We start from the raw sequence: 12,236 nt of genomic DNA, 5'->3' as shown, positions 1-12,236 counted from the left end.
GCTATTTTGCTTACCTGCAGCGATCTGGCTGCATTCGTGTATTTCTTCTATGTGGTATAAGTCCAATTTGCGAGGAGCGGTGAACACTATTTCTCCTCCTGTAGCTCTAATTATTTCAGCTTTCTCCTTCTTAAAAACAATATTGAAGCCGTGATCACATATTTTTGAGACCGATAAGAGATTGGCCCTTAAATCCGGCACATAGAGCGTGTTCTTCAGGCTGGCGGTGAACTTGTTGTTTGGCGAGAACTGCACGGATCCATATCCTTTTATGTCTGTAGCCGCATCATTTGCCAGTTTGAGCTTCGGGCCTTCTGCAGGCTCAAGATTCACGAACATATTTTGTTGTGAGCACATGTGTGACGTTGCTCCAGAGTCTAGACACCAGTTACTGCAATCACTGCTTGTATGATAAGCTGCGTTGATGTACATGCTATCATTCTGGTTATTTATTGGCTTCGACCTGCACTCAGCTGCACGGTGACCGACTTTTCCGCAGCTATAACATTTAAACTTAAACTTTTGATTAGTGCTTAATTCTTTCGGTTTGTTGTTATTATACTTCTTGTGTGCCAACAATGCTCCGGGCGTCGACTCGCTTTGATTTCTGTTTCTCGCCTCGTATTCGTCTAATAACTTTATTTTAAGTGCCTCCGTTGAGATTAGGTTTTCCTGCGTTTCAATCGCGATTCGAAACTGTTCATATTCCTCAGGGATACTATACAGTAGCAAAATGGTTAACAGATCGTCAATATTCATGAGATCAACTTCGTTTATTTTGTCTACTAAATCGGAAAACATATCTATGTGGCTTCTCATGTCTCCGCCTGCATTCATTTTTAGTAGGATCAGGGATTTCAACAGTGCGGCTTTACGGGCTGGCCCTGTAGACTGGTAAGTGCTATGCAGCTTCTTCCAGACATCGTTTGAAGTTTCGCAGTTTCTTGTATGTCTTAGTTCCGATGTTGACATGGACAAAATGAGATCGGACTTAGCCTTTGCATCTTCGTTTACCCACTGCGTGTCGTTTGCTTCGGGTTTTAAATGAGTCCCGTTCACATATTTCCACGAGTCGTTCTTGACTAACAAGGCCTGCATTTGTATTTTCCAGGTGTCGAAATTATCTTTGCTCTATGCGTATACTAGCAATACTCATTTTTCTTTATAATTTGCGTTTAGTTTTGCTACACAAGCAACTATTTCACGAAGCTACACAAGCAACGAACACTCTTCTTCTTCTTTTTATTTTTTCTATCACCAATTTGACGCCTTCTGGTTGCGTTTAGTTTTGCTACACAAGCAAACTTTTTTCACGGAGCTACACAAGCAACGAACACTCTTCTTTTCTCGATCGCCAATTAGACGCCTTCAGTCTTGTCCCCAGAAGTCTCAGCTTCTTGCACATGCATATTTATGTGCGCGTCGGCAATTTCACCACAAATTAAAATTTTTGCCTTTTAATCTCTCTGTTTGTTCAATTTCTTTCTGCTAACTATTTTCTGGCGCAGTGGAAGCGTGCTGGGCCCATAGCCTGTTGTAATTTAGCTTGAGTATTGAATAATAGCTTTATTTAGAATAATTGATACAGAGATTAAGTTTTTCACATTCGTTGGCAATAGCGGTGGGCAGAAAAAGAAGGAAGACAATCGTTAGAGAAGTTACATTATACGATGACTTTACTATCGATAGTTCGGTATACGATATGTGAATGTAGATAAATACGGTGCCAATTGCATTTCCAATAGTTCCAAAAAATGTTGTGATGTGTATTGGTTAACCAAATTGCAGTCTTTCGAGATTTTGTATTTAGCAAAGTAAAATCATATGGTGGTTCTATTAAAAAACTATTATTCAAGTTTGGATATTTTTCGAATACAATTCCAATTTCCTTTAGAATAAATTTATTATTATTATCAAAGAAACCTTGAACATCAATCGAAACAGTATCTTTCAATATTTTTCTAATGTTAAACAACTCGTTGTACTAGTCCGTTTAGTGGGTTATATTCAACTAAACGGTCTTGTATGAGGAGACAGTAAGCTTGGGTATTTTCGTGACTTGGTGTCTTTAGTTCTATTGAAATTCTCACATCAATAGGACCAATTTTACTGATTCATTTTGATATGAAAGATCAACCACAATAATAGGGGTCTTCAATTTAATATTAATAATTGGGAAACTTTATTGATAAATTTAAAAAATTGTAAGATATATTATGAATATTATTTGAATGTGATTAATGAATAATTTTCTTAAATAAATAATTTTGAAAATATACAAATAAGAATTATGTATTATTAACGGGATACTATCACAAAAACATTATTATCTCTGTTGGCTTAATAATTTTTAATAATTTAATTCTAAGAATAAAATGAACTCCAAAACCAGTTTATGAAATTTTTTAATATTGATTAGAAGAAAAGAGACAGAAATATATTGTGCATTACAGATACCTTGAGAGTCAGTTCTATGAGGTTGTAAACCAGTGTCTGAATGGTATGGAGTTGGCAGCCATTTGTTAAAAATTGGTATTTACCAGCGGGAATCTGTAAAATCAATAAATTTGAAATTTTTTTTTTTTTTTTTTTTTTTTTTATCTTTATTTTTATTGACAATCTGTTTGTTTAAACAATAAGTAAATTGTATAATTTATATTAAATTAACAGAGATAGCAGTTTTCCAGTGAGCCCTGCTATTATATATAACATCTTTCCTGTTTGTTGAATTTATCTATGAGGGAGATCGAGAATATGATATCTTTTCAGTCTTCTTACTGTTAAACTGTTGTCTACTAGACTTAAGGCTAAATTATTTTCGTGGTTGTGAAGTCTGTCGATATATTTCTTACTAGTTTTATTTATTTCTTCTTTTATGGTTGGAATATTAAGATCTTTATGAATATTTGCATTGGATACGTAAAAAGGAGCATTGACAATTTGTCGCAAAGTTTTTGATTGGTAACGCTGAAGTATCTCAATATTTGAGTTGCTAGCAGTTCCCCAGAGCTGTATAGCGTAGGTCCAAACAGGCTTCAGTATGGATTTGTAGTGTGTGTCTGAATGGTATGGAGTTGGCAGCCATTTGTTAAAAATTGGTATTCACCAGCGGGAATCTGTAAAATCAATAAATTTGAAAATTAAACTGCAAATACTAAGCTCTTCTCCAGGGATTGTAGATGGTAAATTGAATGGTAGGTAAATCTAGTCTTTTTAGAGTCTGATGTCTTTTACTATATTCTGCTAGTTACATGTTATGAGTTAATATCTGGGATTTCGGGTGCTCAATAATCTCATAAAATGATAAAAGTTTAACAACCTACTGTTAGGAAAAGATCAGAAATATAACGAAAATAAAGTAGAGGATGCCATTAAAGAGGGAGGTCAGAACCAGTTTAAAAATTGTGTACATTGCTTAGAAAGGAAAAGAGAAAATGAAAAGAAATGTACAGTTTAGGTAGCTAGGGCAGCCATTGGAAAAGTCAAATCTGTTACAGTGGTGGGTGTGGCTAGGGGTTGAAGCACGCAATACAATTCTAAACCTGTTTACATGATGGATAAAAGGAAATTAGTTAGAGAAGGATGTAAGTATCTTAAATATGAATTACAAGTACCCATCTATGACAAACCATCATTATTAAATATGAGGAACATATATTTCACCGGTGGGGAATTAGAGGGATCCAAAAGATAAATTTTATGAGAGAAGACTAATACTGTTTTTGGTAAATTAAATAGGCACATGAAAACATATTACTCAATTAGTTAGAGAATATCAAACAACTAGATTTATCAAGCATTTTGATGGAAAAATCAAAGTATTGAATTAATATATATTTTTTTATTATCCAAATAGAAGAAACTTTCGTTTTTGGTCAAGGGATAATATTCCATGAACTTTTCCATTACCTTGACCTTTGCGCCTGCATCAAGGTATTTTAGCAATCCTTTGTAACAACTATTTGTGTTGTTGGTAACATTTATAAATTGTTCGCAAATAAAAAATACTTTCCTAATTATATATTTTATGACCTCTTTTATGAAGGGATAATATTCCATGAATTTATTTCCAATACCTTGACCTTTGCGTATGCGTCGAGGCATTGAAGCAAATCCTTTGTAACATAACTATTTGTGTTGTTGGTAACAGTTATAAATGGTTCGCAAATAAAAAATACTTTCCTAATTATATTTTTATGATCATTTTTTATGACATTTGCGCCTGCGTCGAGGCATTTTATCAATCCTTTACACCACCACCTATGTTTATTGTAGGTAACCAACTTGACTCTGGGGTTATGGTACGGTTAGCAATGGGTGGTTTGCTTAATGGGATTTAAATTATCGGTGACAAATGTATAAGTGAAAGTCACAGACATTTTTGGACAAAGGATACAATTGGTCATTTAGGTGTGGGTATACACATTTGTTATGGTGATAGAAAATGGGATAATCACAGTGTTTTCTGTTTTTTACTGTATTACGCCGGAGCGATTTCAATTACTTTCCCAATTATAGTTAGTTTTAAATCGTTTTTTGACATTCATATATTTTGTTCTTTCTAGACATTTTATTGTAGCTAATAACTATAGTTATGGGATGTAACGCTAGCAATCGTAGTTAAGATTTCCTTTTTTTTTACCCACATAAGATGAAAGAATATGAAAAATGGAAATGTTTTATTTTAACAATATACTAGTTAAAGTGGATGATATTATTATATATTCTTAATATCTGTAATTATGAATCAAAATTGTTTAACTTGTAAACAATTTATATCTTAATTAGTTTTACAATCACAGGATACATCTTCCCCCAACATAATCGGACATGTTCCTCTAAGATTTATATATCAATCTTGAGCTATTTTGGCTTTGCATTCTTTCTTACGTACATAGCAAACACACTGAAAATCAGAGTGTAAGTTTTTAGTTCACATCGAAAGTCGTCTAGTGATCAAGAATTTTTGATCATTCTTAACAAAAGACTATAAAAGCTCGTAGACGTTAATAACAACTAGTAACCAGCTAATAATAAATAGTAAACATCAAGTAAACAGATATTAAAGATATATAAACCAGATACTAAACAGCTAGTAAGCAACGTGTATACATCTATTAAACAACTTGTATACATCTACTAATCATATAGAAACCAGATACTAAACAGCTAGTAAACAACTTGTATACATCTACTAAACATAGATACTAAACAACTTGCATACATCTACTAAATATATCGTAACCAGAACTAAACAACTTGTATACATCTACTAAATATATAGTAACCAGATACTAAACAACTTGTATACATCTACTAAATATATAGTAGCCAGATACTAAACAGCTAGTAAACAACTTGTATACATCTAGTAAACAATTTGTATACATCTATTAAACATATAGAAACCAGATGCTAAACAACTTGTATACATCTACTAAATATATAGTAACCAGATACTAAACAACTTGTATACATCTCCTAAATATATAGTAGCCAGATACTAAACAGCTAGTAAACAACTTGTATACATCTAGTAAACAACTTGTATACATCTATTAAACATATAGAAACCAGATACTAAACAACTTGTATACATCTACTAAATATATAGTAACCAGCTAATCAGTATTGTAATTAAAGAGTTTATTAAACTTATTCAGAATCTTAGACAATGATGCCTTACTCATACAAATAGTATACAAATAGAATAGAAGTAGAAAACTAGAACTAGAAAAATAGTTGACAACAAAAACCGATATTACCAGGTCCCAACACCTCTATCATAAACTTCAATCAGAAATTAAATTGATAGGCGCTCCTATGCTAGCTAATGATGCCTTCGAAATATGTTACAATATTATTATGGGATAACACAAATGAATGCTTTAAAAATAATTCAGCATCTGAGAAAGATTACATTGTGAGAACTATTTTACATCTATCTATGGGAACCAAGCGAAAATCTACGCTTGGAACGAAGATTAATAAGCGACATGTTTCTTACAGAGGGCTGAAGTAAGAAAATTAATTATATCCAAATATACATAAAATATAATTAATTATGAATTTAATGAAATATGTTTGCAATAATAAAATATATAAAGAAATATTGAATGATCCTACAAATTTTGTATCTGACTGTAATTAAAACTCCAGGTACAAATGAAGGGGAAGTATTTTATTCAATGTCCTTGGGTCTTGGGCATGTGACTTTGATGACGGTCAGGTAATGATAATTCACTGCAAGTGTGTTTGGCTAACAACTTTAACTTCTGTACTTTGATAGTTCTTAATAAGAGACTATAGAGACTCATAATACTTGTTAACATTTAGTTATCATCTAAAACCAAGTACTTTACAGATACTATAGAGATAGTAACCATCCAAAATCAAGTACTGTACAGGTACTATACAAAAAGTAACCATCCAAAAGCAAGACTAAAAAGAAAGTAACCATCAAAATACTGCTAGGTAACAACTAAATACAACGAGTCCAACGTGTCAAGTCTATGTCGGTATGGCTACTACCCTAAAAAATTATATATCTCTGGATAATCTTCAAAGTCAAAATCTATTAAATTCCAGATGGAGCAGTGGGGACGAAATATCTACGGGACCCCACCTTAACTTTTCTGTACCATTACAAAATATATTGGGATTTGCTGAGGATTATAAAAAACTTTTGTTAAATTGTAAACACGAACTAGTGTTGATGCTAACTAAGAATCTTGGTGATGTGTTTGAACAAACCAGAAATGAACAAACTTTTAAGTTGGAAATGACGAATATAACCTGGAAAATTCCCCATGTAACTCCGAGCGATTTTGCAAAAATTAAGATGTACGATATTATTAAAAGTGGTGTAAGCCTACCAATCGCATTCCGGAGTTGGGATTCATATGTTAACCCCAAATTGGGGTATGGAAGTCAACACAGCTGGAATGTGAAATTGTCGGCTAACCGCAAAAAACCAAGATTTGCCATAATTGGATTTACACTAAATGGAGAACTTATCACAAATAACTTATCAAACTTGAAAGTTCAATTGAATTCTGAGTCATATCAATATGATAATCTGAATGTTGATTTTAGTAAGAATCAGTATGCTCACCTATATGAAATGTATACAAGATTTCAATCTAGTTAATCGTGAATCACAACCATTTTTGACCCCAAATGAATTTAAATTGAAGACCCCTATTATTGTGGTTGATCTTTCATATCAAAATGAACCAGTAAGATTGGTCCTATTGATGTGAGAATTTCAATAGAACTAAAGACACCAAGTCATGAAAATACCCAAGCTTACTGTCTTCTCATACAAGACCGTTTAGTTGAATATAACCAACTAAACGGACTAGTACAACGAGTTGTTTAACATTAGAAAAATATTGAAAGATACTGTTTCGATTGATGTTCAAGGTTTCTTTGATAATAATAATAAATTTATTCTAAAGGAAATTGGAATTGTATTCGAAAAATATCCAAACTTGAATAATAGTTTTTTAATAGAACCACCATATGATTTTACTTTGCTAAATACAAAATCTCGAAAGACTGCAATTTGGTTAACCAATACACATCACAAAATTTTTTGGAACGATGGAGAGAACAGTTTTCCACAAACTCGAAAGTATCTAAGGACAATTACAAGCGGAAAACAAGTTATTTGTAAAGGTGTGGAAAAGAAACGATTTCTGCAGACGTTTTTTGGGAGTCGTCAGCTCATTAATGTCGAGGAAATGGGCTGTCCGTCATTAAACAGGTTTAAAGGAAACCGGTTTCCCTATTGTGAAACACGCCTTAAGGGCGGGGTTTGTGCTCTAAACAATGCATACATTATTTTGACATTTTTTAAAAGTAGCTTCAAAACAATAAAATAATTTTTATACATTATTTTAAAGTTGAGACTAGATGTGTAAGGATGAGCAAGAAAAAAAAATTAACCAAATTAAGTTTCATGAGGAAATTGGCCAATTTATTAAACAATTTAAAGGAGAAATAATTGGTCAGCATTTTCAATACCTTCTAAACACAAAAACTATGTTCATGAATCGAGGTGGACATGACCTCGAAACTACGAATTATGGTGAACACTTTACATTTTGTAATCCAGAAATGACGTCGGAAACGTGCGCCTGCTTCTTCTATGCAAATCGCCGGAATCATAGCAGAAAATTAATTTTTATATATAAAAAAAAATGTTCGCAATACCAAAATAAATAAATGTAAATGAATAAATGTATTATTATGGAACAAAATAAACTTCTGACATTTTATTTCGAGTTAAAATTACAGGTACGGAGAATGGAAAATATTTCCTTGACTGAGATATGTCGGCTACTTGCGAGTTGTTGCGCGGTCGTGATTTCAACCCCTATTATGGGAACGTATTAGAGCTCGCACTTAGCCGTGAGGTCGTTGGCGTGAGGCTCATGATTTTGTCAATGGGCGTGCGCCTTCAGACTTGTGCATGTGTCCCTTTTATTCCGGTCAAGTAATAGACAGGTGCGCATGTTCGGGTAGCTCTTGCTTGAATCCCTTTTATGATATGCTTATGACCCGTTTGTAGAAAGGAGAGATCTTGAAAAAATTTACCAGTTAAACATTCTGGGGCGAAAAAAAAAGTCTGTTTGAAAATATTCGACATCTGAGAATCATTAACTTGTGGGATTTATTTTATTTGGGGTTCTTTTGATTTCTAAATTAGTTTTACAATCATAGGAAACGTTATTCCCCAACGTGATCGGACATGTCCCTCTAAGGCAACCAGCTTTAGATGTTTTGGGTTTGCGACCTTTCTCACGTGCACAGCAACACCTGCTGAATGTTAATTGCTGATAATGAGGAAAAGGATACATGATCAATATTGTCACATGGGGATGTGGGGAAAGTGTGCGACCTTTCTCCCGTGTACAGCAACACCTGCTGAATATTAATTGCTGATAATGAGGCAAAAAGGTCACGTGATCAGTATTGTCACATGGTGGTGTGGGGTTGGGGGGCAATTTAGTATACTCTTTATGGATATGATCGTGACATTTTTATGACATCTAAACCCCTTAAAATCAGATAATTTATGGATTATGCTAATTGTCCCAGAACCCGCATACATTAATGAAGAGGCGGGGGCCATTAATATGTTAGTTAGTGAGAGGCGGGGGTCATTAATATGCTAATTAGTAAGGGGGCGGGGGCCATTAATATGCTAATTGTCCCAGAACCCGTCTTTCCCTACTACTGATATATTCCATAACCTTTTCTATAAGGTTTAAGCAACAAACCTTCACCCACCTTAATACTTTTCTTTTCATGTTGTTTTCTTATTATGTTGTTTACTCTCTTCTAATTGTTTTTTCCCCATATTTGCATTATTGATAGTTTTAGCAATGGCTGCACTACCAGAGGCGAGACTTCCTAATGCACTTAGTGCAGTCAAAATGGGTACAATAGGTAAAAAACCACAAATTTTCGGTACATTAATAATACGAGGAATCTTAATATTTTTTTCTACCAATTGATTTATTGACTGCTTTACGTGCAACCTTAATCGCACTCATTAGATCTAGTGGCTTCCGAGTTTTCAATGCCCGTATTCCTGTTTGGATAATATTTGAAAAACTCTACCTTTGATTTCCTTTCTCTTTGTTCCCTTTTTTACACCCATTCCGAATTTCTTTTTTGTTTTCATAATAATTGTAATCAAGTATGCTTTTGAACCAACACGTTCCCACGCTTTATTTATTAGTACTGCGTCAGCCTTATGTCGATCAGCTAGATCCTTATATTGTGAATATGCAATATCATGTACTCTACAAGCTTCATCCAATTGATTTATCCCACGGTCACCGCGCTCCAACCTTTGTTTTAGCTTTGTTCCAGGTCCACAAAAATTATAACCAGGAAAATGTACTTCAAATGGAAGTGTGTTAATTATTTTGTTGATAATACCACTACCTCGTTTCAAGTTTGAACTCTGACTGCAACCATTATAAAAACTTTTACCCATTTTATATAATGTTTAATCAAGGAGCATTTCTCATCGAATGAAGTACATTACACACGTGAATATGCGTTTAATACGTCAAAAACAAGAAATCTGTGTTAGAAATATCGTGGGTGGTGATCATTCATTAACAAATTCAGTTCCACGACATAGTTCTTTATTACCCAATACAATAAGAGCATTGGTTGTCGGTCCCTCAAACTGTGGAAAAACAAATGTTATGCTCAGCCTTATTGAAAGTCCAAACGGGCTAAAATTTGAGAATATATATGTATTCTCAAAGAGTTTATATCAACCAAAGTATGAGTATTTAGAGAAACTAATTAAACCGTTAAAGGGAATGGAATATTATACGTTCTCACAAAATGACGAAGTTTTACCACCCGCTAAGGCTAAAGAAAACTCTATTATGATTTTTGATGATGTTGCTTGTGAAAAACAAAACAACATTCGGTCATATTTCTGTATGGGGCGTCATAAAAATATAGATTCTTTTTACCTATGTCAAACATATACTCACATTCCAAAACATCTAATACGTGATAACGCGAATATGATTATAATGTTCAAACAAGATGATTTAAATATGCGTCATATATATCGTGATCATGTGAATATTGATATGTCCTATGATTCATTTATGAAAATTTGTCAAAAGTGTTGGAGTGATAAATACGGATTCCTCATAATAAGTAAAGATAACGATATGGAAAAAGGAAGATACAGGAAGGGTTTTAATGAATTTATAATTATTTAAGAATATAAGTTTCATTCTGTAAGCTATATTTTCACAGTACATTATTAGATCCCATAATGAGTAGATCATTCACTCTTACATTAAATGGTAATGAACCCATTACAAACATTTCTTATTTCCCACCCATTGAACTGACAAATGGTGAATATGACTGTGCACTTATTGACTTTCATATGTACAACTCTATACCCAATGTTGATATAAATAATAATCTATTTCATATTGGTGATAAAAAAATTCAACTTCCAATTGGATCATATGAACTCAATGATATTTATGATTTTCTAAAAAATAAACTAAAAGATTATGATCTTGAGAAAACATTTCAAATGGAGAGTAATAATAACACACTGCAAGGTCATATTACAACTACCAAGGTACCTATTTATTTTAATAGAAACAATGCGCCTCTGGTGTCGATTTGACTACGGCAAATTTTTATGATCCTCTTCCTCATCTTCATGCTACTTATTCGCAATGTCAACGTCCGCTGGTTTCGATATCGCTAACTGCTACCATTACTCTCTCATACGCCGCTCCCAGTGCACTCTTAAGTATTGGGCGCCCGTCACTCACAAATCAAAAACATTATCAGCTGGATTTTTCCTTTCTTGTTCTGTCTAACGTTCATCAAACGCTCACTGGAGAGGCGTTGTCACCAGATTCCGTTAAGATTCCCGCTCTAAGCGCTCAGTAGTAGGGAAAGACGGGTTCTGGGACAATTAGCATATTAATGGCCCCCGGCCATTGGTCGCACACCCAAAGTATTCAAAGATGGTTATCTTAGAGGAACATGTCCGATCATGTTGGGGAATAATGTTTCCTATGATTGTAAAACTAATTTAGAAATCAAAAGAACGCCAATAAAATAAATCTCACAAGTTAATGATTCTCAGATGTGGAACATTTTCAAATACACATTTTTGTTTCCGCCCCAGAACGTTTAACTGGTAAATTGTCTAAGATTCTCTCCTTTCCACAAATGGGTCATAAACATGTCATAAAAGGGATTCAAGCCAGAGCTACCCGAACATGCGCACCTGTCAATTACCTGACCGCAATAAAAGGGACACATGCACAACCCAGAAGGCGCACGCTCATTGACAAGATCATGGGCCTCACGCCAACGACCTCATACGAGCTCATACGACGTTCCCATAATAGGGGTTGAAATCACGACCGCGCAACAACTCGCAAGTAGCCGACATATCTCAGTCAAGGAAATATTTTCCATTCTCCGTACCTGTAATTTTAACTCGAAATAAAAAGTCAGAAGTTTATTTTGGTACTGCGAACATGTTTTATTATGTTATTTAATCATTTTCATTCTTTTTTCTAGATTATAGTATTTATTCATAATGTTGAGTGCTTCCTTTTTGTAATCCGAAATTCGATGGCATACACAAGTATCAACTCCCTCAGTGGCTGCATCATTGCTCCACCCGCAGGTGTCCATATGATTTCCATGAA

The sequence above is a fragment of the Drosophila suzukii genome, assembly GCF_043229965.1.
Source record: "Drosophila suzukii chromosome 2 unlocalized genomic scaffold, CBGP_Dsuzu_IsoJpt1.0 scf_2c, whole genome shotgun sequence".
NCBI lineage: Eukaryota > Metazoa > Arthropoda > Insecta > Diptera > Drosophilidae > Drosophila > Drosophila suzukii.
The sequence above is the reverse complement of the archived record's forward strand: the minus strand, read 5'-3'. Positions refer to the sequence as shown.